The 25,211-nt window shown below is 46.7% G+C and overlaps 1 protein-coding gene across 3 annotated transcripts in view; it reads right to left on the bottom strand.

The window, feature by feature from the left end:
- The window catches only part of sema3b (sema domain, immunoglobulin domain (Ig), short basic domain, secreted, (semaphorin) 3B), a 295,901-nt gene that overhangs the window by 168,829 nt on the left and 101,861 nt on the right, over positions 1-25,211 (bottom strand). The window contains exon 1 of one of the 3 annotated variants that reach the window (XM_080218779.1): positions 5,253-5,336. The exons of the other annotated variants lie outside the window; for them this stretch is intronic. The gene's annotated coding sequence lies outside the window, so the exon portion shown is untranslated. Of the gene's footprint in view, positions 1-5,252; positions 5,337-25,211 lie in introns of those variants that run through there. 3 annotated transcript variants of the gene reach the window in all.

The raw sequence follows: 25,211 nt of genomic DNA on the forward strand, positions 1-25,211 counted from the left end.
GCCATTCAGCCCATCGAGTCTGCACCAACCACAATCCGACCCAGCTCTATTCCCATAACTCCACATATTTACCCTGCTAATCCCCCTGACACTAGTGGCAATTTAGCATGGCCAATCAACCTTATTCGCACATCTTTGGACTGTGGGAGGAGACTGGAGCACTCACAGGAAACCCACACAGACATGGGGATAACACGCACAGACATCTCCATACAGACAGTCATCCAAGCTGGGAATTGAACCCGGGTCCCTGGCGCTGTGAGGCTGCAGTGCTAACCACTGTGCCACCATGCCCCAAACTCACTTTAGAGGAGCAATACTACATTTAGTAACTCTTTCCTTCTTCAATACTTGTAGAAAAACTATCTTTCTCTCATACTCTCCTTTCTCCCCCATTATTATTACTTTAGTCAATCCTTGTTGGTTGTTAAATTCTGACCAAACTTCTCGCCTCCCGCCAATTTGTACAACATTTCATGCTATTCTTAACATACTTATTTAGCCATGGGTGATGCATCCTTCTCAAATAGCCTTTCTTTCTCACTGGGATTTTTTCTTTCTGAGGGTTACTAAACATCTCCTGAAAAGTCTGCCACTCCATCGCTACTGTCCGAGCTTTTAACCAAAATTCCAATTCACTTTAGCTACATCTGCTTTCATGCCGTTATCTGTCTACACTACCTGCTGCCTCAGAAAAACAGGCAGCATAATTAAAGATCTCATACACCCCAGACATTATCTCTTCCACCTTCTTCCATTGGGAAAGTCTGAAGTCACGTACCAACTATCTCAAGAACAGCTTCTTCCCTGTCAAACTTTTGAACGGACCTACCTCACATTAATTTGATCTTTCTCTACACCCTAGCTATGACTGTAACACTATATTCTGCACTCTCTCCTTTCCTTCTCTATGAATGGTATGCTTTGTATAGCACGCAAGAAACAATACTTTTTACTGTATACTAATACATGTGAGATTAATAAATCAAATCATTACCTTTAATTCGGTGTAAAACACTAGTTTTAGACCCACACTTCTCCCCTTCAAACTGAACATAAAATTCTATCAAAGTTGGGGCGTGTTAGGAAAAAACATGGGGAATACCCTCCTATTCCACAAAATTCCTTCCTATCCTTTGAAATATGTTGTTGAAAACTTGGGCTGCCCACTCCTGCCCATGTGTCCAAGCCAAACATTTTATGGTGTGGGCAGCGGATGATCCAGGTCAACTGTCTTGGTTACAAGCCTAATCAACTATTGATTACTGATTGGAACATGGTGAGGGGGCTGCCAATTTTGACGCCCACCCACCCGACCCCAATATTATGGGCTGAACTTGGGGGTAAGTGGGAAGGTGGTAGGATGGACACTCTCCCTATTTTATGTGCCCCCCACCCCGCTTCCAGAAACGCATAAAATGCAGCCTATTACACCTCCTGCCACATGATCCCTTCCCCTATTTAGTTTAAAGCCCTTTCTACCACCCCGGTGATGTGATTCTGCTACAACATTGGTCCCACTATGGTTCAGATGGAAATTCTCCAATGGTACACTTCCCATTTTCCTCTGCCCTGGCGCAGTTGTACCTCTGTAACATTGCTGAGTACTAGCCCTGGCAGGTCTTGGCACGCTATGTTCAAATGGCTATCAGCAGCAGTCCTCGGTTGAAGCTAATAAGTGTGCTATCCTGTTCCTGAAGCAATGTGTGGATCCAGAGCCAGAGAGAGCAATTAGCCCTCTCTGTAGGGCAGGATTTTACATTCTTGCTCGCCCCGAATCTGTAAAATCCCATCCAAGGTCAACGAGCCTTCCCACTGTCCACCCCAATTAGGGGTGGCGTGGTAGCACAGTGGTTAGCACTGCTGCCTCACAGCACCAGGGACCCAGGTTCGATTCCCGGCTTGGGTCACTGTCTGTCTAGCACTTTCTCCCTGTGTCGGCGTGGGTTTCCTCCAGGTGCTCCAGTTTCCTCCCACATTCTAAAAGACGTCTTGGTTAGGGTGCATTGACCCAAACAGGCACTGGAGTGTGGCGGCTAGGGGAATTTCACAGTAACTTCATTGCGGTGTTAACGTAAACCTTACTTGTGATTAATGAATAAATGTTCGATTCCCGCATTACAGGGTGGTAATGTTCCTGCCTTAACGTCAGTCCTCGAGCTGAGATACAAATTCCAGTGGGTATGCAGCAACAGAGTTCCTCTAAAATAAGGTAGCTGGAGTGGCAATGGGACATTTAGGCTGGAATTTTACGGGCACGGCTACCCCAGAATTGGGGCGGGCAAGGCTCGCAGAATGGCATTCTCTGCTGGCCTCGGGCTAGATCTTACGAGCCTTGGGCAGGAGAACGCCAGCATTAATGTTTTCTGGTTGTTTGAGTGTGTTCTGCTGTTCTTTCTGAGCTGAACCATGGAACATTTACACTGGCGTTTTTAAATAGAAAGATTTTACCACCGCAATCTGTTAAGAAAATAGCAACTTCCATTCATTCAGCAGTTTTACCAGCAGAGCCAAGTTAAAACCCCTCCTTGTATTTGATGCTCCACAAATCAAGGTACAGTAGATGCTGCAAACCAGTCAAAGTTCAGACAGGCGACGTGGATCGTGGATTCTTCAAGGAGTTGCCGAACCTTGGCTGGTTTAGAACATAGAACACTAGAGCACAAACAGGCCCTTCGGCCCACAAGTTGCGCTGATCATATCCATACCTACCAAGCCATAGAACTATCTGTAACCCCCAATCCCATTAGATCCCATATACTCATCCAGAAGTCTTTTAAAAGACCCCAATGAGTTCGCCTCTACCACTACCGACGGCAGCCGATCCCACTCACTCACCACTCTCTGAGTGAAAAACTTACCCCTGTCATCTCCTCTGTACTTGCTCCCCAACACCTTAAACCTGTGTCCTCTCGTAGCGACCATTTCAGCCCTGGGAAATAGCCTCCGAGAATCCACCCTATCTATTTTATAAACCCCAACATTTTATAAACCTCTATCAGGTCGCCCCTCAACCTTCGTCTCTCCAGGGAGAAGAGACCGAGCTCCTTCAACCTATCCTCATAAGGCATGCCTCCCAATCCAGGCAACATCCTTGTAGACCTCCTCTGCACCCTCTCAATAGCTTCCACATTCTTCCTGTAGTGAGGCGACTAGAACTGCGCACAGTACTCCAAGCGGGGTCTGACAAGAGTCTTATAAAGTTGCAGCATTACCTCCCAACTCCTAAACTCAATCCCTTGATTAGTGAAGGCTAGCACACCATACTAGTTTAGTTAAGTCAGTGAGAAATGGTCTCTCCAGTGCGCCGCTCACCATTGAACTAAGTCGACACAGAAGTCCCACCAGGTTAGGAGAACAGCCACAGAGCAGATCTCTCCTCACACAAAACTCCTTTCCACCACATCTCACTCATCGACTTCAGGGAGCGTAGTGAGGAATATGCCCCTGTCTACATTAATGGGGATGAAGTGGAGATGTTCGAGACCTTCACATTTCCAGGTGTTCAACAACCTGTCCTAGTCCCTCCATATCGATACTATTGTTAAGAAAGGCCTCTATTTTCTCAGGAGACAAAGGAAATTTGGCATCTCCACTACGATCAACTTTTCCAGATACCCCAAAGGAAGCATCCTTTCTGGTTGTATCACAGCTTGGTATGTCTCCTGCTCTGACCAAGACCGTAAGAAATAAAGGGTAATGAATGAAGCCCAGACCATCAAGAAAACCAGTCTCCATCCATTAACTCTGTCTATACTTCCCGCTGCCACGGAAAAGCAGCCAGAATAATCAAGGACCCCACGCACCCGGGACATATTGTCTTCCACCTTCTTCCATCAGGAAAATGGTGCAAGAGCCTGAGATCACATGCCAAAGGAATCAAGACAGCTTCTTCCCTGTTGCCATCAGATTTTTGAATGGATCTACCATATATTACATTGATCTTTCTCTACACCCTCGCTATGACTGTAACCTTACATTCTGCACCCTCTCCTTCTGCCCTACATTTAAAGTTTATTTAGAGTCACAAATAGGCTTACATTAATACTGCAATGAAGTTACTGTGAAAATTCCCTAATAGCCACACTCCAGTGCCTGTTCGGGAGAATTTAGCATGGCCAACGCAACCAACCAGCACGTCTTTCGGACTGTGGGAGGAAACCCACACAGACATGATGAGAACGTGCAGACTCTGCACAGACAGTGACCCAAGCCTGGTGTTGAACCCAGGTCCCTGGCACTGTGAGGCAGCAGTGCTAACCACTGTGCCACCCTACTTTATATTAAACTGATCTTTCTCTACAGCCTAGCTATGACTGTAACACTATAACGTGCACCCCTTTCTTTCCTTCTCATCTATGTACTCTAGAACATAGAACCCTACAGTGCAGAAACAGGCCCTTCAGCCCATCGAGTCTGCACCGACTACAATCCCACTCAGGCCCTATCCGTACACATTTATCCACTAATCCCTCTAATCTACACATCCCAGGACACTAAGGGGCAATTTTAGCATGGCCAGTCAACCTAACCCCCTCACATCTTTGGACTGTGGGAGGAAACCGGAGCACCCGGAGGAAACCCACGCAGACACGAGGAGAATGTGCAAACTCCACGCAGACAGTGACCCGAGCCGGGAATCGAACCCAGGCCCCTGGAGCTGTGAAGCAGCAGTGCTAACCACTGTGCTACCTGTATGCTACCACTCTATGAGCGGTATGCTTTGGCTGTATAGGGCTCAAGGAACAATACTTTTCACTGTATCCCAATACACATGGCAGTAATAAATCAAATCAAATCTCTTGATTGTGTCACACTTTTTTTTACTCGTACCCCTTGTTAAATGATCCTCTCTGGATCCAATTGCTGTACTGTTCTCAATATCACAGGGAAAAGGCACAGTTGCGCTGTGTCTAGGTGCACTTCTGTTCGAACTGATTCCCTCTTTCTCTCTCTCTCTCTCTCTGTAACCAGCAGACAGACCCGCATTGAGTTAATGCTGCAGATCTCCAGAGCAGCAGGGTTGTAAGGAATTAATTCTGGCGCTACGCAAAACACAATTCCAATCTTTCCTCTTCTTCAAAAGCCTGACGAGCAGGGATGTGCCAACTTCCAGCACATTTCAGAGGCAAATCGGGCACTCGACTTCAGTACACAACTTGCAAAATGTAAATATGTCCTCCAAGATTGTCAAAACATGGTCGATTTACAGATAACATAGGAAAACAAAGTAACAATAATGTTCACTTAACTGCAAAGGGAGATCCATCAATAGTGATTTGCTGTCTTGCCTTTCTCCTCGAAGAACACTCCTCCTGTTTCCAATATGAACACAGGGGACTGGGGGGGAGATGAACGAGGGAGAGAGGTTTTACTTTGTGGTATCGGGGGAGGGGGGGAAGGGGCGGGAGGGTCAGGGAGGGGGGGGGAATGAATCAACTTTTTCTTGTTTTGAAAACAGACCCTTAACAAATACAGCCACACACACTGAGGCAACTGTCCATCCCAAAATCCCAAACCATACACAGCTAAATCTAGAATGACCCAGGCTTGGGTCCGAGCCAGAGTCATTGAGAGATAACACAATGCATACAAAAAAAAAATGTAGGAATGCCTTAGGGTGGGGATGGTCCAGAGGTGAGCTATCGCTGCCTTTTGACTGGCATATTTTGAAATCACCTGCACAGTCACTGGAGATTAGCAAAGCGTAAATAGAGAGAAAAAAAGCTGCTCCTTATCTATTAACCCCTTGGAGGAACCAACATTCTCCTTCAGTCTCCAGTGACATGAATTTCTAATGCACTTAACACAGAGCGGCACAGTGGTTAGCACTGCGGCCTCACAGCAACAGGGACCTGGGGTCGATTGCTGGTTTGGGTCACTTTCTGCGCAAAGTCTGCACATTCTCCCCGTGTCTGCGTGGGTTTCCTCCAGTTTGCCCCCACAGTGTGAAAGACGTGCTGGTTAAGTGCATTGGCTATGCTAAATTCTCCCCCAATGTACCCAAGCAGATTAATTTTTGTCACTTGATTCTATCAGGAAAGAGTCTTGGGCGGGTTTCTCTGCTCTTGTCCATTCCCGCCCCATTTCCAGCGAGATCAGGGAATTATCCATCGAGTCTGCATTGACAACAATCCCACCCAGGTTCTATCTTCACAAACCCACATATTTATCCTTCTAATCCCCCTTGGCACTAAGGGGCAATCTATGCTATGAAATAACTCTCATTTTATAACTAAAAATGTACGTGCAAATTCGCCATTGTTCAGATCACAGTTAATCAACAGACTCTGTGCTCCCAGTCCAAATCTAATGGGAGGTTAATATAGGATCTGTGTCAGCCACGGCACTCGCACTTCTGATTAAGAAGTCTGTGGGTTTAAACCCCACTCCAATGATGATGAATGATGAATGAAGATGATGAATGGGATGGATAGGATAGAGGTGGAGAGACTCTTCCCGCTCAGAAAGGACAGTAGGACTAAGGGGCACAGCCTCAAGATAAAGGGGGGGCGGTTTAGAACGGAGTTGAGGAAGAATTTCTTCACTCAAAGGGTGGTGAATCTCTGGAATTCTCTGCCCGTTGAAGTGGTGGAGGCTACCTCGCTAAATATTTTTAAGAAGCGGGTTGATGGGTTTTTGATGAGGGGTTATGGGGAGAGGGCAGGAATGTGGAACTGAGCCACGACAGATCAGCCATGATCTTATTGAATGGCGGGGCAGGCTCGAAGGGCTAGATGGCCTACTCCTGCTCCTATTTCTTATGTTCTTATTATGTTCTTATGTTCAAAGCCTAAAGCACATTGGGTGCAATTTTCCTGAGACACTGTGGTGTCCAGTGGGAAATGCAATGCGATTCCTGCCAAGTGGATTGGAGGGATCCTGATCGCCATCCATCCAGCCTTAGACATTGATCCCTCCGTGCGGACACTATAGTTAAGAAAGCCCACCAATGCCTCTGCTTTCTCAGAACACTAAGGAAATTTGGCATGTCAGCTCCGACTCTCAACAACTTTTACAGGTGCGCCATAGAAAGCATTCTTTCTGGTTGTATCACAGCTTGGTTTGGGCTCCTGCTCTGCCCAAGACTGCAAGGAACTACAAAGGGTCATGAATGTAGCCCAATCCATCACACAAACCAGCCTCCTAACCATTCACTGTCTACACTTCCCGCTGCTTTGGAAAAGCAACCAGTATAATCAAGAACCCCACACATCCTGGACATTCTCTCTTCCACCTTCTCCCTTTGGGAAAAAGATACTAAAGCCTGAGGCCACGTACCAACTGATTCAAGAACGGCTTCTTCCCTGCTGCCATCAGACTTTTGAATGGACCTACCTCGCATTAAGTTGATCTTTCTCTACACCCTAGCTATGACGGTAACACTACATCCTGCACTCTCTCATTTCCTTCTCTATGAATGGTATGCTTTGTCTGTATAGTATGCAAGAAACAATACATTTCACGGTATACGAATACATGTGACAATAATAAATCAAATCAAACATCTGTAAAACAGTATTGGCCTCTACCAACCTGCCTCCACCATACAACACTGACCCCCCCCAACCCCAAATTTAGCATTGATTTAGTTTTAGTAGTGTTGCATTGAGTTTATGATGATTGTGGTTTAGAAGCTCGGTGAAGCCACCGCGTTAAGCTTAACGTAAGGGAAGCTATAAACTATGTTTCTATCTGAAAGAAAAGTTTCTTCGTCAGTGAGGGAGCCATTAACATTTCGCGGTGTAGTAGCGCTGATTGACTTAAAGTGTGTTATACCCGGTCTCTCTTGAGGAAGTCATAAATAATGGATGACATATCAAGGCCACGGTCGACCGAAGGTTTCTTTGGCATTAGTGAGGCTTTTTAAGTGCTCTGAATTTTAAAACACGCTCTGACAAAGCAGGATATTTTTTGTGCTATAAAGTGCTTGAACCATCCTGCCCTTTCTATGGATTGCATGGTGTTTTCATGCTTTGGCTGGGAGCCTCAGGGCGGCGCGTGGCACAGTTGTTAGCATAGCTGCCTCACAGCGCCAGGGATCCGTGTTCGATTCCCGGCTTAGGTCACTGTCTGTGTGTAGTCAGCACTTTCTCCCCGCATCTGCGTGGGGTTCCTCCGGGTGCTCCAGCTACCCCCCCCCACAATCCGAAAGGCGTTCTGGTTAGGCGCACTGGCTGTGTTAAATTCTCCCTCAGTTTGCTGGAACAGGTGTGGCAACTGGGGAATTTTCACAGTAACTTCGTTGCAGTGTTAATGTAAGCCTACCTGTGGACAATAATAAATAAACTCTACATTACTTTAGCACGGGTCACCCCAAATGCATGTTGTCACCTGAAGATAAGTCTGACAGAAAGCTTGATAATAATGGCGCGGAAGGCCAGTTTATGATTGGTTCATCACTGGCTGTTGAAGACACCAGTGGGGTTAGTGAGCATGTTGTTGATCAAAGGCCTCGGAATATTTGATGTCACTGCTCTCATGCTGGCCAAGATGTCGCAGCCAAAACTCTACGCGCACAGGGGCTGGTGGAAGCCCTGACAGCATGACAGGTCTGTAACAATCTTAGCTCTTCCCCAGGGGATAGACAGGAAGACATGATTAAGTTTGGACTCAGTGGCCCATAGAAAACACAGTCAGTAAAGCTGTTGAATGTGGTTTGGGACATTTAAATACAAACCTCAGACTGCTTTCTTTATATCTGTTGCAAAATAAAGAATTAGACAGAAAATGGTGATAACTTTGGACTCTGCAAAAGCTGAAGAGATCCCCCGAATACACTTTGAAAGCTGTCTCTTGACCAAGCCCCCAATTATTGACTCTAACATCTCCCCATGTGCCTTGGTGTGATATTTAGCTTGATAACACTCCTGTAACACCTTGAACTATTTTGAAGGTCCTGCATTAGTACAAGATGTTGTAAAATACTGAAGTTCTTGGCTGCTTTTCTCAAGATGTCCAGATATTCATTCAGAAGTTTACATGTAGTCAAAAGGGGCGACACAGTGGCACAGTGGTTAGCACTGCTTCTTCACAGCGCCAGGGACTCAGGTTCAATTCCAGCCTTGGGTAACTGTCTGTGTGGAGTCTTCACATTCTCCTCGTGTCTGCGTGCGTTTCTTCTGGGTGCTCTGGTTCTCTTCCCACAGTCCAAAGATGTGCAGGTTAGGCGGATTGGCCATGCTAAATGGTCCCTTAGTGTCCAAAGCTGTGCAGGTTAGGTGGGCTAGCCATGTTACACGGACAAGGAGAGTGTGCCTGGGTAAGATACTGTTTTGGAGAGTCAGCGTAGACACAATGGGCTGAATGGCCGCCTTCCTTCTTAAGAATAAGACTCTTGGCAGTGTGGAAGATCAGAAGGATCTTGGGGTGCGGGTTCATAGGATGCTCAAATCAGATTCGCAGGTAGAGGATGTGGTTAAGAAGGTGTACTGGCTTTCATAATCGAGTTTAGGAGTCGGGAGATAATGCTGCAGCTGTACAAGACCCTGGTCAGACCCCACTTGGAGTACTGTGCTCAGTTCTGGTCACCTCATTACAGGAAGGATGTGGAAGCCACAGAAAGGGTGCAGAGGAGATTTACAAGGATGTTGCCTGAATTGGGTGGCATGCCTTATGAGGATAGGTTGAGAGAGCTCAGTCTTTTCTCTTTGGAGAGACGAAGGATGAGAGGTGACCTGATAGAGGTTTATAAGATGTTAAGAGGTATTGATTGAGTAGATTCTCAGAGGCTATTTCCTAGGACTGAAATGGTCGCTACGAGAGGACACAGGTTTAAGGTGCTGGGGAGTAGGTACAGAGGAGATGTCAGGGGTAAGTTTTTCACTCAGAGGGTGGTGGCTGCGTGGAATCGGCTGCCAGTTGTGGTGGTGGAGGCGGATTCAATAGGGTCTTTTAAGAAACTTTTGGATAAGTACATGGGACTTAGTAAGATTGAGGGTTATAGGTAAGCTTATTAGGTAGGGACATGTTTGGTGCAACTTGTGGGCTGAAGGGCCTGTTTGTGCTGTAGTTTTTCTATGTTCTATGTTCTGTACTGTAGGAATTTTATTTTTAAAGTTTATTTATCAGTCTCACAAGTAGGCTTACGTTAACACTGCAATGAAGTTACTGTGAAAATCCCCTCGTCTTCTCATTCCTGCACCTGCGTACACTGAGGGGGAATTCAGTATGGCCAATGCACCTAACCAGCACGTCTCTCCGACTGTGGGAGGAAACTGAAGCACGCAGAGGAAACCTATGCAGACACGGAGGAAGTGCAGAATCCAGACACACACAGCGACCCGAGCCGGGAATCGAACCCAGGTCCCTGGCGCTGTGAGGCAGCCATGCTAACCATTGTTTTTGTTACAGGGACCCAAACTGTAATGAGACAAGTTGCAGAGACTTAGAAGAGAGTTTGGCGAAGAACATGACTCTTGGTTTGAATGGAATCTCTCACCTTGAGTCAGGAAAAATTTTACCCGCGGCCAATGTGTAGGAACACTGTAAACCTTTTCCTGCATCCTTACAATCTTGAGGGAGATGTCAAACTCTCCCACACATCCCCTTCCCCCCAACACCCACCCTCCTGTCTCCCAATCACTCACCTTACAGCTAATATTCCTTCTCATGTTCATCTTGCAAGAAAGGTTAGTGTTATTATCTTTCTTTCAACAGCAAATTTCTCCTCTGGTTTCTGCTCTAATGGGTGTAGTTTTCCAGCTTGTCCCAAAACTGTAAAATCCCACCCGAGGTCAATGGGCCTCCCCATTGTCCGCCCTTCGCTCGCTCCGATTCCCGTGGTAAGCAGGGCGGTAGAATTCCAGCCAGTGTCTCTTATTCTTTCTAAACATTTCTATTCTACTTCCTCAGGCCATCTCCCCTTGCCCTTGACACACTCGTAGGATCGTAGAATCCCTACAGCGCAAAAGGAGGCCATTCAGCCCATCAAGTCGGGACCAGAAGATTCCACCCGACATTTCAAAAAAGCCCTTCATTAACTGGAGAACGCTATGGGACGCTCTGTGGTAGCTATAAGAATGCAGGCAAGGGCTGGAATTTTACCATCCTGCCCACCATGGGAATGGGAGTGGGCGAGGGGGGGATGACAGAACATGGAAAGATCTGTAGGCCTCAGGCAGGATTTTGCGAATTCAGGCTGAGCGAGGCCGTAAAATCCCACCTGAAGTCTCTTTCTTACACCAGCAAGAAAAATAAGCCAAAAAAATGAGAGCAGAAACTCGGAGAGTACGGTTTTACATTTTATCCATCACCACTCCATCTGTTAATAGTGTTATTATATCGTTTAAGAAAAGTGCAATGACTTGCTGCCACTGTCTTTTGGATAATTTTTTTATTTATTATTGACGTAAGACATTCCTCATCCAACTGTTCTCACCTTTGATCTGGGATTCAGCTTGCTGGGCGGTTTGTGATTATGTTTGAGTGTTTGACTATAAAATACCACTTAGACATCATCAATCACCATCACACCACAGCTGGAACTGCTTTGCTGACTCCATACCAGTAAGGTGAGCCAGTGCATATTTCCACCCCTCACCCCCCCCAACCTGCCCTCTACCTGTCTCTAAAGAATGTTGGGGAATTATCTCTTTGAAAGGCCTGACCTTTCAAGGTGTTCCCAAGGTATGGTACACACCCCAACGAGGGCCTAAGGGATGCACTGCTCTCTCGGCCTTGCAGTGATGGTAACTCAGAACTCGTGTGGCTCCCCTCCATTTATCTACCATCTTTTATCTGTAACAAGTGTGTCTAATCATTCCCTAATGCCGGCTAAGGAATCGTGGCTCCTGTATTTGCCGGATGTCCCTCACTCAACGAGGCAAGGTCGCACAGTTCAACTTTACAGAATCTACTGATGACTCCGCACAGACGGTGACCCAAACCGGGAACTGAACCCGGATCCCTGAGGCAGCAGTGCTCGCCAACGTGCCCACCATGTCGCCCACCGTACACTTTGACCTGAGCACGGACAAACTGCGTTTAGGTTCAGGTGCAATCTGGACTTACAGGACCACACAGTTCATGGGTTAACAAAGAACAAAGAACGGTACAGCCCAGGAAACAGGCCCTTCGGCCCTCCAAGCCTGGGCCGCTCTTTGGTCCAACGAGACCATTCGTTTGTATCCCTCCATTCCCAGGCTGCTCATCTGACTATCCAGGTAAGTCTTAAACGATGCCAGCATGTCTGCCTCCACCACCCTCCTTGGCAGTGCATTCCAGGCACCCACCACCCTCTGCGTAAAAAACGTCTCTCTGATATCTGAGTTACACCTCGCCCCTCTCACCTTGAGCCCGTGACCCCTCGTGATCGTCACCTCCGACCTGGGAAAAAGCTTCCCGCTGTTCACCCTATCTAGACCCTTCATAATTTTGTACGCCTCTATTAGGTCTCCCCTCATTCTCCATCTTTCCAGGGAGAACAATTCCAGTTTACCCAATCTCTCCTCATAGCTAAAACCCTCCATACCAGGCAACACCCTGGTAAACCTTCTCTGCACTCTCTCCAAAGCTTCCACGTCCTTCTGGTAGTGTGGCGACCAGAATTGGACGCAGTACTCCAAATGTGGCCTAACCAGCGTTAGTATCCTAATGTTACTTTGGAGGATTTTCTGGTGAGTTTGACTACTCTCCTGGACCTTTTGCCTCAGTCTTACCCTGGTGGCTTCGCGCCTCATCCTTCCACCTCCCAACTCACCCACATCCCCTGCCACCCTCCAGGTCCCTTGACGATGTGAGGCAGATGCTGATATGCAAAAGGGAACAAGTTCCTGGTTGTTTTGTTTAAGATGGCCAACCCACACACCTTTGTGGGAGGAAACCAGACCACCCAGAGGAAACCCACACAGGCAGGAAGAGAATGTGCAAACTCCGCACAGACAGTGACCCCAGGCCTGGACTCAAACCCGCACCCCTGGCACTGTGAGGCGGCAGTGCTAACCATTCTACCACCATGCCACCCACTCAGCCAGTGACGATACTGGCTCCACACGTCAGGAGAAGCACTGAAGGTCATACAGTTACAATTGCGGAATGATATACCACTGAAGGAGGCCTTTCAGCCCATCATGGCTGTGTCAGCTCTTTGGAAGATCTATCTAGTTACTGCCAATCCTGGGCTCTTTCCCTGTAACTCAATAAATTTCTCCCCGTCATGTCAATATCCAACTCTTTTTAGAGAGTCAAGACTGAATCTGCTTCCTGTAATATCTCAGGCAGCACAATCCAGATCCCAACAATATGTTGCATAAACCATTTCCCCTCAAGTCCTATCTGATGATTTATAACGAATCAAAGCAATTTCAGGCTATCATTCATCTCTTTGTGCGCTAAATGTTCTTTCATATCCTGTAGTGCTGGACTATTGCATTACACTTAACAGCACTTTGACAGAAGTACGATCTCTCAAATAGACCTTTCTTTCAAAAAGATAGCTTTGTTTCTCTGGTAGAAACTCAACGAAGGAAAGAAAATCCCACTGTTCCCTCGATCTTTGCTGTTATAAAGAACTCGTTTAGAAATACACCTTTATTGTGGAGCGCTGACTCAACAGCCCTTTACAGTTTAACTGCTTGGACTTTCCACAGTGCTATTTAGATGGGAATGATACAGATAATACCCAGTTCACTTACCGCCCTTAAGAGTCTGAGGAATGTCCAATTCCCCGGGCAGTTTGAAACTGGAGCCGAATTTACAATCTGGTTATAAATCTCGATTCTATTCAAAAGCCAAAAAGCCACCATGCAAATGGTGACATTTGCTGTTCACTTGGATGAGCGTAACTCAGAGGTGGCACGGTGGCACAGTGGGTAGCATTGCTGCCCCATGGTGCCAGGGACCCAGGTTCAATTCCCAGCCTGGGGTCTCTGCTTGATTTGATGTATTATTGTCACATGTATTAGTATACAGTGAAAAGTATTGTTTCTTGCGCAATGTACAGACAAAGCATGCCATTCATAGAGGGGGAAAGGAGAGAGTGCAGAATGTAGTGTTACAGTCATAGCTAGGGTGTAGAGAAAGATCAACTTAGTGCGAGGTAAGTCCATTCAAAAGTCTGATGGCAGCAGGGAGGAAGCTGTTCTTGAGTTGGTTGGTACGTGACCTCAGACTTGTGTTTCTTTTTCCTGATAGGAGGAGGCGGAACAGAAAACATCCGAGGTGCGTGGGCTCCTTAATTATTCTGGCTTTTGTGCAGAGTTTGCACATTCTCCCCATTTGCATGCATTTCCTCCGGGTGCTCCGGTTTCCTCCCACAGTCCGAAAGACGTGCTGGTTAGGTGCTTTGACCATGTTAAGTTCTCCCAAACAGGTGCCAGAGTGTGGCGACGAGGGTACTTTCGCAGTAACTTCATTGCAACTTCAGTGTAACCTTACTTGTGAAAACGATAAATAAACCTCAAAGAATCTGCTCAACACAATCTAGAGTAAAGCAGCCTGCTCTGTTTGGAACCCATCCACCAGCTTAAACATTCACTCTGTCCACGACCAGTGCACAGTGGTAGCATTGTGTACTATCTGCAATGTGCACTGTGGCAATTTACCAAGACTCCTTAGACAGCAATTCCCAGGTACTGTGACCTTCACCAGTTCGGGTGAAGCATTTGAGCTATTAGGAGAGAGCAAAGAGGCTTGGATTGTTTTCTCTAGAGTAGAGAAAGCTGAGGGGGGGAACATGATTGAGGTGTATAAGATTATGAGGGGTATGGACAGGGTAAGTAGGAAGCAGCTGTTCCCCTTGGTTGAGGGGTCAATCACAAGGGGGCATAGCATTAGGGTCAAGCGCAGTAGATTCAGAGGGGATTTGAGAAAAACTTTTTCCACTCAGAATCTGGAATGCTCTCTCTGGGAAGGTAGCGGAAGCCAAAAACCTTACAACCTTTAAAAAAATGATTTGGATGAGCACTTGTAATATCGTAACATTCAGAGCTAGTCATTGCAGTCCAAAGATGCACGGGTTAGGTGGATTGGCCGTGATAAATTGCCCCTTAGTGTCAGGGGGATTAACAGGGTAAACATGTGGGGTATTGGGGATAGGGTCTGGGTGGGACTGTTGTTGATGCAGGCTCGATGGGCAGAAAGGCCTCCTTCTGCACTGTAGAGTTTCTATGATTCTATGAGTGGGATCAGTGCTGAAATATGGGATTAGTGCATCTTTAGAATCATAGAACCCTACAGTGTAGAAAGAGGCTCTTCGGCCCATCGAGTCTGCACTGACCACAATCCCACCCAGGCCCTATCCCCATATCCCTACATATTTTACCCGCTAATCCCTCTAACCTAAGCATCCTAGTACACTAACGGGCAATTTTAGCATGGCCAATCCACCTAACCCGCACATCTCTGGACTGTGGGAGGAAACCGGAGCACCCGGAGGGAACCCACGCAGACACGAGGAGAAGGTGCAAACTCCACACAGACAGTGACCCGAGCCGGGAATCGAACCCAGGAGCGCTGGAGCTGTGAAGCAGCAGTGCTAACCACTGTGCTACTGTGCCGCCCTTGAAATCTACCTTTAATGGTAGATTTTGTCGGTGCCGACTCGATGGCCTTTCCTGCCCACAACAGGAATCAAAGCGGACGAGGGGCGAACCATGGAAAGGTTTGTAAACCTCAGGAGGGATTTTCCTATTTTGGGGTGAGAGTGGCTGGAAAATCCTGCCCTATATCCCTATGATCTCAAAGAGCAAGGGCAGCAGATACATGTAAACGCCAGCACCTGCAAGCTCCCCGCCAAGTCACTTACCATCCTGACTTGGAACTATAGTAAAATCTCTTGTTATGCAGCGTACTCCAGGAATGGGAGGTGGCGATGTACCAAATACTACAGTTAAAGGAAAAATAACTCCTTATGATAACTCACTAAAATGGAAGCAAAATACTGCTGATGCTGGAGACTTAAAGTAAAAACAGAAAATGTGGGAGAAACTCAGCAGGAACTCAGTTTTGAAGAAGTAATGTGGAATGCAAAACATTAACTCTTTTAACGTTAAATTATTATTGTCACAAGCAGGCTTACATTAACGCCGCAATGAAGTTACTGTGAAAATCCCCTAGTCGCCACACTCTGGTGCCTGTTCGGGTACTCTGAGGGAGAATTTAGCATGACCAATCCATCCAACCAGACTGTGGGAGGAAACCCACGAAGACATGGTGAGAGTGTGCAGACTCCGCACAGACAGTGACCCGAGACTGGAATCGAACCCGGGTCCCTGGTGTTGTGAGGCAGCAGTGATGACCACTGTGCCACCGTGCCACCATCTCTGAGATCTCTGTGGCAGGCTCTGGAAATAGGGAGGGTCGTGCCAAATGTATCAGATATGCCAGATAATTAAGATGTAAGGTGATTTCCGCATTTGCCTCTGCTCTGACAGATCCAAGATGACCCTGCGGTGGCACGGGTGCTGGGGTCTCAGAAGGGACACGGGATCATGAAAATCGAGTGAATGACTGTGAGGGAATGTGGAGCTGCAGAACAGTAGGAGGCTGAGACCAGAGTACAGGTCACAGCTAACATCTACCCATGAGCCTGATAACTCTTAGCAGTTGTGTAAGAGTGGGAATGAAGGGGAACAAGTGTTAGCGACAATTTTTGAGAGACAGCTCAAGGCAAAAATCAGACCCAGCAGCCCAGAATTCTGATTAATAGAGAATTCTGGAGGGTATAGTGCCAAGTAATCGGGGTTTTACTGTATATTGGCATTCCTTCACTATCTCTGAGTGAAAACCGAGAAACGCCATCATAGCACAGCTGGGTGCACCCACACCACATTGACCATCATGACTCAAGAAAGTGACTCACCCCCACCGTGTCAAGGGCAAGTAGGAATGGGCAATAATTGCACACTTGCCAAAGATGCCCACACCTCAAGAATGTATTTACAAAAAACAGCCCCAACACTCTGAACATAGTTATTTTGAGATTGGGGTGGGGAGGGGGACAGTCCAATGTGGACAGTTCCTACTGGGAGAGTTGCCATTCTCCAGGTCTCGAGAGGCCAGGATACCAGAATGGTGCAGTGGTTAGCACTGCTGCCTCACAGCACCAGAGACCCAGGTTTAATTCCAGTCTCGGTTTATTGTCTGTGTGGAGTTTGCACATTCTCCTTGTGTCTGTGTGGGTTTCCTCCCACAATCCAAAAATGTGCGGATTAGGTTGATTGGCCATGCTAAATTGACCTTAGTGTCGGGGGATTAGCAGGATAAATGAGGGTTATGATAATTGGGCTTGGGTGGGATTGTGGTCAGTACAGACTCAATGGGCAGAATGGCCTCCATCTGCACTGTAGGGATTCTATGGTTAGCACTACTGCCTCACAACGCTAGGGACCTAGGTTCAATTCTGGCTGTGAACAACTGTCTGTGTGGATTTGCACATTTTCCCTGTGTCTTCATGTATTTCCTCCAGGTGCTCTGGTTTCCTCCATAGTCCAAAGATGTCACGTCCCAAGATGGGTAGGTCAGATTGATTAGCCATTTGTAATGTGTGGAGGGTTGTGGGAATATGATGGGGGAAGAAGCCTGTGTAATATATTGTGTCAGGTAGTCAGTGCAGACCTGATGGGCTGAATGACCTCTTCTACACTGTAGGGATCCTATGGTTATGGCCAGATAATGTGTACAAACCTGACCTGGGAGTGAATGCATCAAACACGACCTGAGTCAGGAAAGATTTGAAAGTGGAAAAGAAAGAAGGAACTAATTTTTTAAAAATTATAAGTTTGAATTTAGCTTTTAAGTTTAAATTTATTTATTAGTGTGATAAGCAGGCTTACATTAACACTGCAATGAAGTTATTGTGAAAATCTCCTAGTCGCCACACTCCGGCGCCTGTTCAAATATACTGAGGGGTAATTTAGCATGGCCAATGCACCTAACCGGCACATCTTTCAGACTGTGGGAGGAAACCGGAGCACCCGGAGGAAACCCATGCAGACATGGAGAGAATGTGCAGACTTTGCACAGACAGTGACCCAAGCTGGGAATTGAACCCAGGTCCCTGCCGAGCACAGCTTTGAGTCATCGTAAAGAACTTAGCTAACAAAGTACGTTTCTGTTGCTGAAGTGTCTGTCACTCCTGTAATACAGAAAAGCTGGCAGCTAGTGTGTGCAGAGCAAACTCCCACAAGCAACAATGAGATCATCTGGATCCACTGCAAATCATTCCAGTTTCCTGTCAGTTTATTAGTAAAAAATACCCACTATATTATGAGCCTTGCAGCTACAGGCATGATATACAGAGTCCCTCAAATAAGTCCAGAACATGTGTTAGAAATGCACAGCAGAACTAGACTGCACCTGATGAGTGAAACGATCGGGTCCACTAGTGGAACTCTGATATATAAAACACCTGCTGTCTAACAGCCTCTTAACTCCAACGCTGACAGCTGTGTCACAGAACCTGACTGAGGAACAGAGCCCTTGAAAATATGACTCGGGACTTAAACATTGTCCAAAGAATAACTCCTCTACTTTCTCAGAAGACTAAGGAAATTTGGCATGCCTGCTACAACTCTCATCAAACTTTACATATACAAATTCCCTCTGGTTGTATCACAGCTTGGTATGGCTCTTGTTCTGCCAAGACCGCAACAAACTACAAAGGGCCATAAACGAAACCCAGACCATCACTCAAATCAGTCTCCCATCCATGGACACTTCCTGGGACCTCGGAAAAGCAGCCAGCATAATTAAGGACCCCACTAACCCCCAGACATTCTCTCTTCCACCTTCTTCCATCAGGAAAAGGATATAAAAGCCTGAGGTCACGTACCAACCGAGTCAAGAACAGCTTCTTCCCTGCTGCCATCAGACTTTTGAATCTCGCAAGTTGACCTTTCTCTACACCCTAGCTATGACTGCTACACTACATTCTGCACTCTCTCCTTTCCTTCTCTATGTACGGTATGCTTTGTCTGTACAGTGCGCGAAAAATAATACTACTAAGAATAATACATGTATACCAATACATGTGACAATAATAAATCAAATCAAATCAAGTCGGAAGCATTAATCCACCTCCACAGCAATTACACAGGGAGGAAGTTGAGGTGTATACATTATGTGTCACAAAGACATACCTCACTGCATAATTTCAGGGTCATAAACTGTGGAACGCAAAGAGGAAAAAGACCCATGTGGCCTGTGATTCCATTACTGCCGACCCACCATGGATAACCTGTCTGTCATGGACTTTTAGACAACTTATTTCTCTTCCACCCCGTAAAAGATACAAGTTTTAAGAAACTAGAACACAATCCAGTTTCCCCTTTGACTCCTGAAAGTGATCAAGACGATTTTTCCAAATTACCGATTGAACTACCAGCCTGAAATATTCATCCATTCCCTACAGCAACCGTTTGCTAGTCCCTGTCCTGTGTTGTTTGTATCTACTCCTGCTGTCATGGTATGTCCTGCTCGTCTGCCTAGCTCCGTCCTTACACGACCACTGTAGTTCATCAGCAACCCCTCTGTGACATCCAGCCTCCAGAGTTTATCTTGTAAATTGAGTTTGTGGCTGTATATGCCCTGTTTGTGAACACAACTCTTCACTCACCTGAAGAAGGAGCAACGCTCCGGAAGCTCGTGATTCCAAATAAACCTGTTGGATTTTAACCTGCTGTTGTGAGACTTCTTACTGGGGAATTTTAAGCAAGCATCTTAGCATCCACTTCCCAAAGGTCATTATCTGCTTTGAGGGTGGCACGGTAGCACAGTGGTCAGCACTGCTGCTTTGCAATCCCAGGAACCTGGGTTCGATTCCTGGCTTTGGTCACTGTCTGTGTGGAGTTTGCACGTTCTCCTTGTGTCTGCGTGGGTTTGTGCCAGTTTTCTCCCACATTTTGGAAGATGTGCTGGTTAGGTGCATTGACTCAAACAGGCGCTGGACTGTGGCGACTCGGGGAATTTCATTGCAATGTTAATATAAGTCTGACTGATAAATAAACTTTTTTCCTCTTTTCTTCCACAGATATTTACTCATTGTCCAGCGTTCTGGGGCACAGGAAAGTGGATAGAATGTAGCATCTTATGAGACTTTTCTTTGCTATAAGCTTGAGTTTTCTTGAGCTTAATACATCTTTCAAAATAACTCCTGATAGAATCCCTGCAGGAGGCCATTCGGCCCATTGGGTCTGCACTGTCTCGCTGACAAAGCATTCCACCCGAGCCCTACCTCTATCACATGTATCACCACATGTATTTCTACTGCTAATCCACCTTGATCTACCCATCTTGGTAGACACTAATTTAGCATGGCCAATCCACCTAACTTGCACATCTTTGGACTATTTATTAATATATTTCACGAAGGTCAGATGCATAATTGTTAGTGGATTAACTTGAATATAATTTTTGCGCAAGGAGCATTGTAAGCAGCATTAATCCACATGCATTTCGCAAGACCAAAGGCGGAAACTCCAGACCAGCAGAGTTCCATGAAATAGCAAGTCACGCTCAATAGATTTACCTGCATTCCATGAAGATTTAGCAGAATTGGGAGGGGATAATGATGACTTATGGATTATGTAGCAAATATTTGACTTAATGTTCATAAAGCAGTTAAGTTGCCTCTGAAGGAATGTGTGGTGAAAGTGTGAACTCTTTGTGATAAATCTCGAAGCTGCAAACCAGGTTAATAAACTGGCTAAATGAAGCCATGTGGTGGAGATGCCAGCGTTGGACTGGGGTGGGCACGATCAGAAGTCTCCTGGTATTGTCAGACTTTTTACCACGGCTAAATGAAAATGGGGGCCGGTAGACAATGGTAGTTTAAGTATTAATAGGGCGGCACGGTGGCACGGTGCTTAGCACTGCTGCCTCATGGCGCAAGGGACCCGCATTTGATTCGCAGCTTGGGTCGCTGTCTCTTGTGGAGTTAGTACGTTGTGGGTTCACTCCAGGTGCTCTGGTTTCCTCCCACAGTCCGAAGATGTGAAGATTAGGTGGATTGGCCATGCTAAATTGCTCCTTAGAGACAGCAGGGTAAATGCATGGGGTTATGGGGATAGGGCCTGGGTGAGATTGTGGTAGGTGCAGACTTGATGGACCGAATGGTCTCCTTCTGCATTGTAGGATTCTATGATTGTAACACAAAGGCAGATCTTTCTTTCTTTGATTGGTTCACCTTTTATCTTGAGGCTTTTATGACAAAAGTCACTTGATTACCCACGGATTAATCCCGTTGACCAACCATTCACAACATCCATATGATCCACATGGACGCGCTGAAATAGAAGGACATTGCAACATGGTGGCACAGTGCATTAGCACTGCTGCCTCAAAGTGCCACCGACCCAGGTTCAATTCCTGGCTTGGGTCACCGTCTGTGTGGAGTTTGCACATTCTCCCCGTGTCTGCGTGGGTTTCCTCCGGGTGCTCCAGTTTCCTCCCACAGTCCAAAGATCTGCTAGTTAGGCAGATTGGTCATGCTAAATTGCCCCTCAGTGGTCAGCGGGATTAACTCGGGTAAATATGTCGGGTTACGGGGATAAGGCATGGGTGGGATTGTTGTCAGTGCCAGTTCGATGGGCCGAATGGTCTCCTTCTGCACTGTAGGGGTTCTACGAAATGTTCACTGCTGGAAATGGGGCTTTGTGAGATGTGGGCAACAGTCAGAGGGAATGCTAATAATTTATGTCACTGATTCTGCCCACTGGAGCTACGCTCAGCCAATGCCTTCAGTCAATTTACACAATATTCATCCACAAATATCTAAGTTTGCAGACAATGCCAAGACAGTGGGAATGCCAGATTTTCAAACGAAGGAGATGGGAACACAAGCCTAGGAATTATTGTCACCAGCATTCATTAACTTACAAAATGAAGCGGGTTTGTGTTAATAACGCACTTTTTTACAGCCAAAGAAATACTTTTTGAAGTCTAATCACCATTATAATGTCAGAAACATGGCAGTTAATCTGTGCACAGCAAGATCCCACAAACAGCAGTGCGATGGCGACCAGGTCATCTGTTTTTGCCACATTGATTGAGGGATAAATGTGACCCAGGACGCTGGGAATAGTGCTAAGTTTTAATCCCTGGAGACACGGGTGGGATTTTACAACCCCGCTCGGGCGAGACTGGTAATTCCCGCCCAAGGTCGACAGATATTTCTGTTGTCGGACTCTCGCCCACGCCGATTCTGAGCGGGCGAGGAGGTAGGATTCCGGCCGTAGAATCCCCACGGTGCAAAAAGAGGCCATTCGGTCCACCATGCCTGCAGCGACCCTTACTCAGACTTATCCCGTAACCCCACATACTTAATCCAAGAGTCCACCTAACCTGTATATCTTGAGACACCAAGGGGCGATTTAGCAAGAACAACCAAACTAACCCGCACATCTTACAGACTGTGGGAGGAAACCAGAGCACCCGGAGGAAACCCACGCAGACACGGGGAGAACATGCAGACTCCACACAGACAGTGACCCAAGCCGGGAATCGAACCTATGTCCCTGGCATTGTGAGGCAGCAGGGCTAGCCATTGTGCCACTGCGCCAACCCTTCACCTTTTGGAGACCAAGGGATGTTGACAACTCGAGTACGTTCTGAGCCCTGCCCCAACAGAACTCAAACCCAAGCTCTTTTTCCATTCATTCGTGGATTCAAAACACATGCAGGTCCTTTGCAGAGCTGGGGTCTACTCAAAGTAATATTACAATCCGAGTCTTTAAAAGACATTTACGATATTCTTTGGCATGTCAGCTCAGATGCAACTCAGAATTGGCCTCTACAACAGTCACTTCAGTCTATACCTGTGGACCCACTCACAGCCCACACACTTACACACACATCCACACCCATAGTACACATGGCGCCACAATGGTTAGCACTGCTGCCTCACAACACCAGGGACCTGGGTTCAATTCACAGCTCAGGTCACTGTCTGTGTGGAGTTTGTGCATTCTCCCCGTGTCTGCGTGGGTTTCCTCCAGGTGGTCCAGTTTCCTTGCTCAGTCCAAAGATGTGCGAGTTAGGTGGATTGGCCATGATAAATTGTCCATTAGTGTCAGGGGGATTAGGAGGGTAAGTGCATGGGACTATGGGGACAGGGCCTGGGTGGGATTGTTGTTGGTGCAGGTTCAATAGGCCAGATGGCTTCCTTTTGCACTGTAGGGATTCTATGATTTATATATATATATTATGCACACATACACACAGGCACTATAGATGCATAAACACATTCTTTTTTATTCATGGGACATGGGTGTAGCTGGCTGGGCAGTATTTATTGCCCATCCTCAATTGCCCTCAGAGGGCAGTTGAGAGTCAAACACATTGGGTGGCACAGTAGTTAGCACTGCTGCTTCACAGCTGCAGGGACCTGGGTTCGATTCCCAGCATGGGTTTCCTCCGGGTTCTCCGGTTTCCTCCCACAGTCCAAAGATGTGCAGGTTAGGTTGATTGGCCATGCTAAGAAATTGCCCCTTAGTGTCCAGGGATGCGTAGGTTAGAGGGATTAGTGGGTATAATATGGGGGTAGGGCCTGGGTGGGATTGTGTTCGGTGCAGACTTGATGGGCCGAAGAGCCTCTTTCTGCACTGTAGGGTTCCATGTTCATTGCTGCGGCTCTGGAGTCACATGTAGGCCAGCCCAGGTAAGGATGGCAGATTTCCTTCCCTAAAGGACATTAGTGAACCAGGTGGGATCTTCCGACAATTGACAATGGTTTCATGGTCATCGGTAGATTCCTAATTCCAAATATTTTTTATTGAATTCGAATTCCACCATCTGTCGTGGTGGGATTCGAACCCTGAACAGTCGCTGAGTTTCTGAATTGCGAGTCTAGCAATAATACCACTAGGCCATCGCCTCAGCCACCTCAGTGTTCCCGGATGCCACTGTGGATATTCCAACATGGAAACAGGGCTCAGTTCCGAATAATCCCACCACCTTCATTGTTCTTCGCCACGTTGCTCTGCTCTGTTAGGTCAACAGCAAGAGTGGTTAAGCAAGTGCGAAGAAAATATTTGAACAGCGACATAAAGAGCAGGGATTTCATCAAGTGATTTTTTTTCTCTCTGGGCTCGTTTTGCTTCCAGCAGCAATTCCCACAGTTTAGCTCAATGATGCAAATAATCTAATCGCTCTCCTGACCTTGAGGGACCGCAGCTGGGCATTAGGGGAAAATTGTTCCGAATGTTGCCCTAATTGCAACAGGAAGGAGCCTTTCTTTAGACTCAGCAGATTCTTGTTAATACAATAAGAAGAAACTCCCTGCAATAGATTACTCAAGGCCCTGTGTCCACCAGCGCATCGGACAGAACCATTAACTGGAGCCTCCAGGCAGAAAGATGAGAACAGCATTGTACAATGAATCAAAGCAAAATTCAAAACACATGCAGGTCCTTCGCAGTGCTGGGGTCTACTCGAAGCAATATTACAATACGACTCTTTAAAAGACATTTACGATATTCTTTGGCCTGTAGGCTTAGATGCAAATCAGAAGTGGCTTTCTTTTACAACAGTCACTTCAGTTTATATCTGTGGACCCACTCACAACCCACGCATTTACACACACACCCTCTCCCATGTACTGGCACAGTGTTAGCGCTGCTGCCTCGCAACGCCAGAGACCTGGGTTCGATTCCCGGCTTGGGTCACTGTCTGTGTGAAGTTTGCACGTTCTCCCTGTATCTGCATGGGTTTCCTCCAGGTGCTCCAGTTTCCTCCCACTGTCCAAAGATGTGCGGGTTAGGTGGATTAGGCCCTGATAAATTGTCCATTAGTATCAGCGGGATTAGCAGAGTAAATATATGGGGTTACAGAGAAAAGGCCTGGGTGGGATCATTGTCAACGCAGGCTCAATGGGCTGAATGGCCTCTTTCTGCACTGTAGGCATTCTATGATTTATATATATATATACACACAGATGTGCATATATGTGTACATGTACACACAGCACAATAGATGCATAATCACATTATTTTTATTCATAGGACATGGGTGTCGCTGGCTGGCCAGCATTGATTGCCCATCTCTAGTTGCCCTTAGAGGACATAGAACATAGAAAAACTACAGCACAAACAGGCCCTTCGGCCCACAAGTTGCGCCGAACATATCTCTACCTACTAGGCTTACCTATAACCCTCAATCTTACTAAGTCCCATGGACTCATCCAAAAGTCTCTTAAAAGATCCTATCGAATCCGCCTCCACCACCACCGACGGCAGCTGATTCCACTCACCCACCACCCTCTGAGTGAAAAACTT

The sequence above is a fragment of the Carcharhinus amblyrhynchos genome, chromosome 3 (genome assembly GCF_965287045.1).
Source record: "Carcharhinus amblyrhynchos chromosome 3, sCarAmb.v2.hapA, whole genome shotgun sequence".
NCBI classification, from domain to species: domain Eukaryota; kingdom Metazoa; phylum Chordata; class Chondrichthyes; order Carcharhiniformes; family Carcharhinidae; genus Carcharhinus; species Carcharhinus amblyrhynchos.